The sequence below is a fragment of the Ornithorhynchus anatinus genome, chromosome 14 (genome assembly GCF_004115215.2).
Source record: "Ornithorhynchus anatinus isolate Pmale09 chromosome 14, mOrnAna1.pri.v4, whole genome shotgun sequence".
In the NCBI taxonomy this organism is placed as follows: Eukaryota; Metazoa; Chordata; class Mammalia; order Monotremata; family Ornithorhynchidae; genus Ornithorhynchus; species Ornithorhynchus anatinus.
In genome coordinates, this window is record NC_041741.1 from 9,835,229 (window position 1) to 9,840,969 (window position 5,741).

General features: G+C 40.7%; 1 long non-coding RNA gene across 1 annotated transcript; it reads left to right on the forward strand.

The window, feature by feature from the left end:
• Positions 1 to 681: 681 nt before the first annotated feature.
• LOC120638798 lies at positions 682 to 5,231 on the forward strand. The gene is made up of 2 exons (XR_005660749.1): positions 682 to 745; positions 4,943 to 5,231. It is a non-coding gene; the product is annotated as an uncharacterized LOC120638798 (long non-coding RNA).
• The last annotated feature ends 510 nt before the right edge of the window (positions 5,232 to 5,741 follow it).

Below are 5,741 nucleotides of genomic sequence, written 5' to 3' on the forward strand. Positions count from 1 at the left end.
GCTATTAGGAAGAGCTGATGTCTCCTTGTAACCATGGGAGAGGAAAAGAGGGACAAGTTTACAAAAAGACGGTTCTGTAAAGTAGTTCGGGAGGGATGAGGAGAGTAATCGGGAGGGTTGTGGGGAGAGGGTAACTGGCTAATTTGGCAATAGGTGAATCGAACAGGAAGATTCCTCATTTCTTTGCCAGTCCCAAAAAGCAAGCCAAGTAATCCATCACTAGGTGACTTTTATGGAGAACCAACTATGTGCAGAGCATTATATCACCGCTTGAGAGTACTACTGAAAACAAAGACACATTCCCCTCCTTCAGAGAGCTTACATTCTCACAGGGAAAACATTATGACCCCCTCCTTGAGGGCTAGGGACTGTCCCTAGCCCAGTGTCTAATTTCCACCAGTTTACTTTTTCCCAGTATTTAATAGAGATGTCTTTATGCAGGAAGCATCCAGTAGTACCTTTGATTTGATAAACACAAATTTCTTTCAAACAGTGGAGGAGGGAAAACAGAAGATGACTAGTACAGGATAAGATAAAATAGGTGAATTAAGTAGCAGCTACAGTTCTGAAGACACCACGGATCTATATATGAATAGATTACACGCATGGTGAGGATACAGTCATCTGAACTGAAAATCCTTCAAGAAAGTGGGAAGTTGAACTTAATTTTTTTTTTTTTTTAGGCATTCACAGTTGCAAGTTGCCACCTGGAACCAATCCACTGAAAGAACCTACAGAATGGGAGGTACCAAATCTTTCTTTATGTTCAGGGCTAGCAGGTGAGGAGGGCAGAAGGAGCAGCTGTAAGTGTGGGCTATGGGGTGTTTTTGGCAGAGATTCCATATGTAACCCTTGCATTGTGATGGTGGTGGTTGCGATTGGCTCCCGGGACTGGGTTTCCATGGGCCACAGAGTGCCTGCCTATTATTACTGTGATGTATATACATGCTGCTTTGACCCTCTGAAAGAATAAACCTTCTGCATTACCTCAGACTGAATCAGAACGCCGTGGGAGACCTGCAAAGGCAATTGAAACCACAGTGGGGAAACTTGTTATTGGATTTTTTTGAAAAAAATCTCATGGCTTGTGACATACTAGCATTTGAGAAGGTCAGCTTCCTTGAGAAGTGGATACTTTAATAACAAGTATCTCTCTTCATAACAAACTTCAGTTGATGCTGTAATTGACTTGTACCTTTGAGATTTTTATTACTGTGGATTTTCATCAACATTTCAGCTAACGGGCCATTGAATAATATTTGGTGGTGGTTGTCGTTTGAGATGGCAGTGTGAACTAGGAGATGCTGTCTATTCCCAGGGTACCACAAGCGATCCATAACTGCATAAAAAGTTTTGCATGATGAGTAGACATTGGTGCAATGGTGTCAATGTGCTAATACATCTGTCTCAGTCAGAAAAAAATATTTATTCCTCATGGTACAGAGTCGTGGAACTGTTTTTTGTTGACAGGGACTAATGAACTAACTTAATTAACTAGTTTAGTCAACTAAGGTCCGCTAAAACATTAGTGAATAAGAATGTCCCTCCATTACTGTGAGTCTGTTTGGAAACAGGATGGTGTGATGTCACAAGGCACCGCTGAGCACGTGTGCATAATAACTGTAGTATTAGATATTGTGTGCTAACCACTGTTCGGTGCTGAGGTAGATTGAAATCATCCCGGTGCAGTCTCTGTACCACATGAAGCTCACAGTCTAAGGGGGGAGGAAAACAAGTGTTTAATTTCAATTTGGTAGATGAGGAAACTGGGCCACAGAGAAGTAGCAGAGCCAGTATGAGAAATGAGGTTTCCTGATGATGATGGCATTTACGTGCTTACTATGTGCCACGCACTGATGTCTAGTAATGTACTGTTTCTACAAGGTCATGCTACATATGATACCTTAAATACTACTGAGCAGGTTTTCGTTAATACCAGGTTTCATCAGAAGTTGTTCTTTGCATTTAAGGGGATCTGGATGGATTTCCTTTGTAACGCTCCAAAACACCTAGTTCAGTGTTTGCTCGCAGTGAAGTAATCTATCTTTGAATTTTTTTTCTAACACTTTCTATCAAGTAAAATATGGCCCCGTATTTGACAATGCAACTGACTTAAACTTCCACCATCTTAAAAAAAACAAACAAATGAAGGGGTGCAGTGTATTAAAACGCTACAAATCATGAATACTGAGATGAGCCAATCACTTTCCCAAACACAACTTGGGCCTTTAAAATGTATTTTGTAAGTATTAAGCATAACATTGTCAATTTGAGTATTCCAACAAAAGATCCATTAGTAACAGCAAGAGTGCCTCAGTTCAAGGAAGAATTATTTACTCAGCTTTGATTCCACTGGCATTCTAAATTTCCCCATCTCCTACATGTGAGATAATTTGGTGGGTAAAAGTGCTGAGTACCCCATCCTGGTTCTCCTTCAATAACAGATAAAGGGCATTCTGGAGGGTAGATGTGTGGCTCTGCTCTGATGCTTGTAGCAAAGTCTGTGACTCTCCAATCTTCCTCATGTCTGTCTGTGTGTGGTAATGAGCTTTTGGGATATCCTCAGCACTGATGTTCTTCTACCAACAGGTAATAGGCCAAGTCTCCTCTTCCTGGGACTTCTCTGGCCCAGGTTTGTCCATTTCATCTCGTCAAAAATACACTATTCTCTGAGGGGAAAATTGCCATCTGTCCCATCACTAGCTGGGTGTCTGCTCTACCCCTCCCACACTCTTCTGTTGGCATCACCAGAAGCAAAGTCCCGGGACAGAATGGAATTAATTTTAAGCGTCAGGAAAATCCCTGTTTTTGGCTGGAAAGGCATTCTGCAACTTCTTTATTTTAAAGTTTGCCCATTGTTTATTGACCACAGAGCCAACATTAAAGCTTTGTAAGTGATTTCCTATGAACCATCTTCTGCAGAGGATTATTTTTTCCAATGTTCTGGCTGCCACACACTAATAGGCTTGCCAGGCTTGCTAGGCTTGCTAAATTACCTCAGGAGATTTCATTTTGGAGACTTGTCTTCCATTTCTCATACTCAGAAATGGAGAGCTTGGATCACCTGGATTCCAAGCCCCTCCAGGAATCGCGGGTAGTAATTCCATTTTCACAACAAAGGAAAATTTCAGAAGTATAAAGTGCTTCAAAAACCCTAGTTTCCAACACCCCCCAACCCAGAAAATGAGAGCATCCCCTCTCCCAGGACACAACTGAACAGATTGCAGGGAAGGGAATATCTCCAGCATGAGACATTTCTTTTTCAGGGCTTTGAAACTATTGGAACCAAAGACAGATGTCACATACAATTTTTGGCTTACTCTGGCTGGGTTGTGCTGGAGTCCAGGATCATTAGCATTCTCAAATGTCACAGTATGAGCTATTGTTAATAGAGGGATAATGGCGCTACTCAGGAAAACTATAGGTGAAAGCCAGGATCAGTAAGAAGCCTAAGCAAAAGGCTTGCATTCGGAAACAGGTCCAAATCATCTACGTTTATCGATTAACTAGGATGAAGCACCCTTGACCCCAAAGCTTTAACCTGATAGCTGCGAAAAATGGTCAACCGAAAGTAGCCAACGGCATAACACTCCATGTCCAATGCAGTATTTGTCCAATAGGATAAAGGGATAGAAAACCCGACCTGCTATATATGGGGCGTGTAGATCATCCTTGAGCAGTACCACCCCATGGGAATGTGTCCATCTGGTCAGCATTATCTTTAAATGAGGTCATATAAGCATTTAATTACAGTTATAATGATATCTAAATGTTTATGATGTCAGGCACTGTTCTAATCACTAGGATAGACACACGTTAATCAAGTTGGACTCAATCCCTTTCCCACATGGAGTTCACAGTCTAATTGTTTATAACAATTGGTATGTGTATATATGAAGAGAAGTAACAGTAATCATCTATATCAGAACAGTGCGTTAAATACTGAGGGGGCGGGGAATGGGTTAGAAATAAGCCCGGTCCCTGACCCTTAGGGAGCTCACAATCTAAGAATAAAAGAGGAAAAGGAACTGGTGACAGATATGGACAGATAAAACAATAAAAACATAAAATAACATGAGACGAGGACAATGGTCATTTAAAGAGCAATAGGGCAGAGAAGAGCAGAGTTTTAGGCATCTCAGTGCACTTGACATCCAAGGCATCATAACCTCACGGAGTTGCTGGACAAAAAGAGAGGAAAATGAGAGTAACTAAAGAAGCCACACACTATGTGAAATGTGATTGCTACAGTGTCATATTTTATTAATAATAATAATGGTATTTAAGTGCTTACTATGTGCCGAGCACTGTTCTGAGCACTGGGGTAGATAGAAGGTTAGAAGGGTGGCCCATGTGCAGCTCACAGTTTTTACATTTTACAGATGAGGTGCCTGAGGCACAGAGAAGTGAATTGACTTGCCCAAGGTCATGCGGACAAGTGGAGGAGCCAGGATTAGAACCCATGCCTGTGCTCTTGCCACTAAAAAAATCCATTCCCTGAATATGTTTGGGTCCTGGGAAAGTAGTTAATAGATAATCTTTATAATGAAATGTTAGCCTTTTTTCTGAGGAAAACATATTGGAAAAGGCCACTCTGTTTGGATCCTATGACCTACAACCAAAATAAACTTTATCACGGAGACAGTTCTCTGTTATCATATGACTCTGTTTAGGGGTAATATTTTTTTCAAACTGAAATTAGAGGGTAAGTGAACCAGTAAAAAGACAATTAAGCCAGAGCTGCACTTGCTATCTAAGGTACTCAAGCAGTGTGAATGCAAACATAAAGCAGTTCTTATTCACCAGGCATGCAAATAAATCAACTTTAATGTCGATAAAGTCAGTAATGACAGATTTCATCACTAAGATATAACTAAGCAATAATGACCAGGAAGAAAGTAAGTAGCTCACAGCAGCAGAAGTGATTTCTTTTTTGTCCTAGGTGAAGCCAAGGGTAACTGAAGAGACTGGCCTTTTCTCCCTCTATTATTAACTGCAAATCATTCTTGTCATGTTAGAAAGCAGATTGTTTCTTCAAGTGTTATTCACCATTATGCTCTGGATCACATCTCTTGACCTTCTTGCGGGGAACTTAAAGTCCATTTCCAATTAACATGTGCTCATTGCGGAGCTGTGGTTTATCTGTATATGGAAGTCTTTGTTATTTTATCACTCGGTAGAGGAATTATATTTTCCATTTCTCCCCACTAAATGTCACACTCTGGCCAAACTTTCCGATTTATTTTTGTTGCTGCTTTATTTCGTCTGACAACAGAAAAGAATGAAAAGGCCAATTTGCAGGCTTTCAATTTCTGCTCTTAGTGAGCTGAAAAATTAGTCACACAACCGAGGGGCAAACAGAGAAAAGGATTGTTTTTTTAATGTAATAAAAAAACTATTACTTTAATGCAACTGCTCCATTTCAAGCTTAACTAAAGCCACCACTTTGGTAGAGACGTACACTGTAAAATTCTCTCAGCCTCTGGGTTTTAAAATAAAATACCTAATTTTATACTATGCATGGAGGTTTTATCCCCGGGGAATGTGTTATACAGCATTCGATTGCCGTGTTTCAGTGTTTGGCTGACATTCAGCAAATGTCTGAGCTGCTAATAATGCACTTAGTTCAGTTTGTCCACCCATCTGTCCATCACATCTGCCTGTCCTTGGAAATGCTATTATTAAGCAACATAACATTTCTCACCACCTCTCCACAGACACTGTCATCCTGCCTGTGAGGG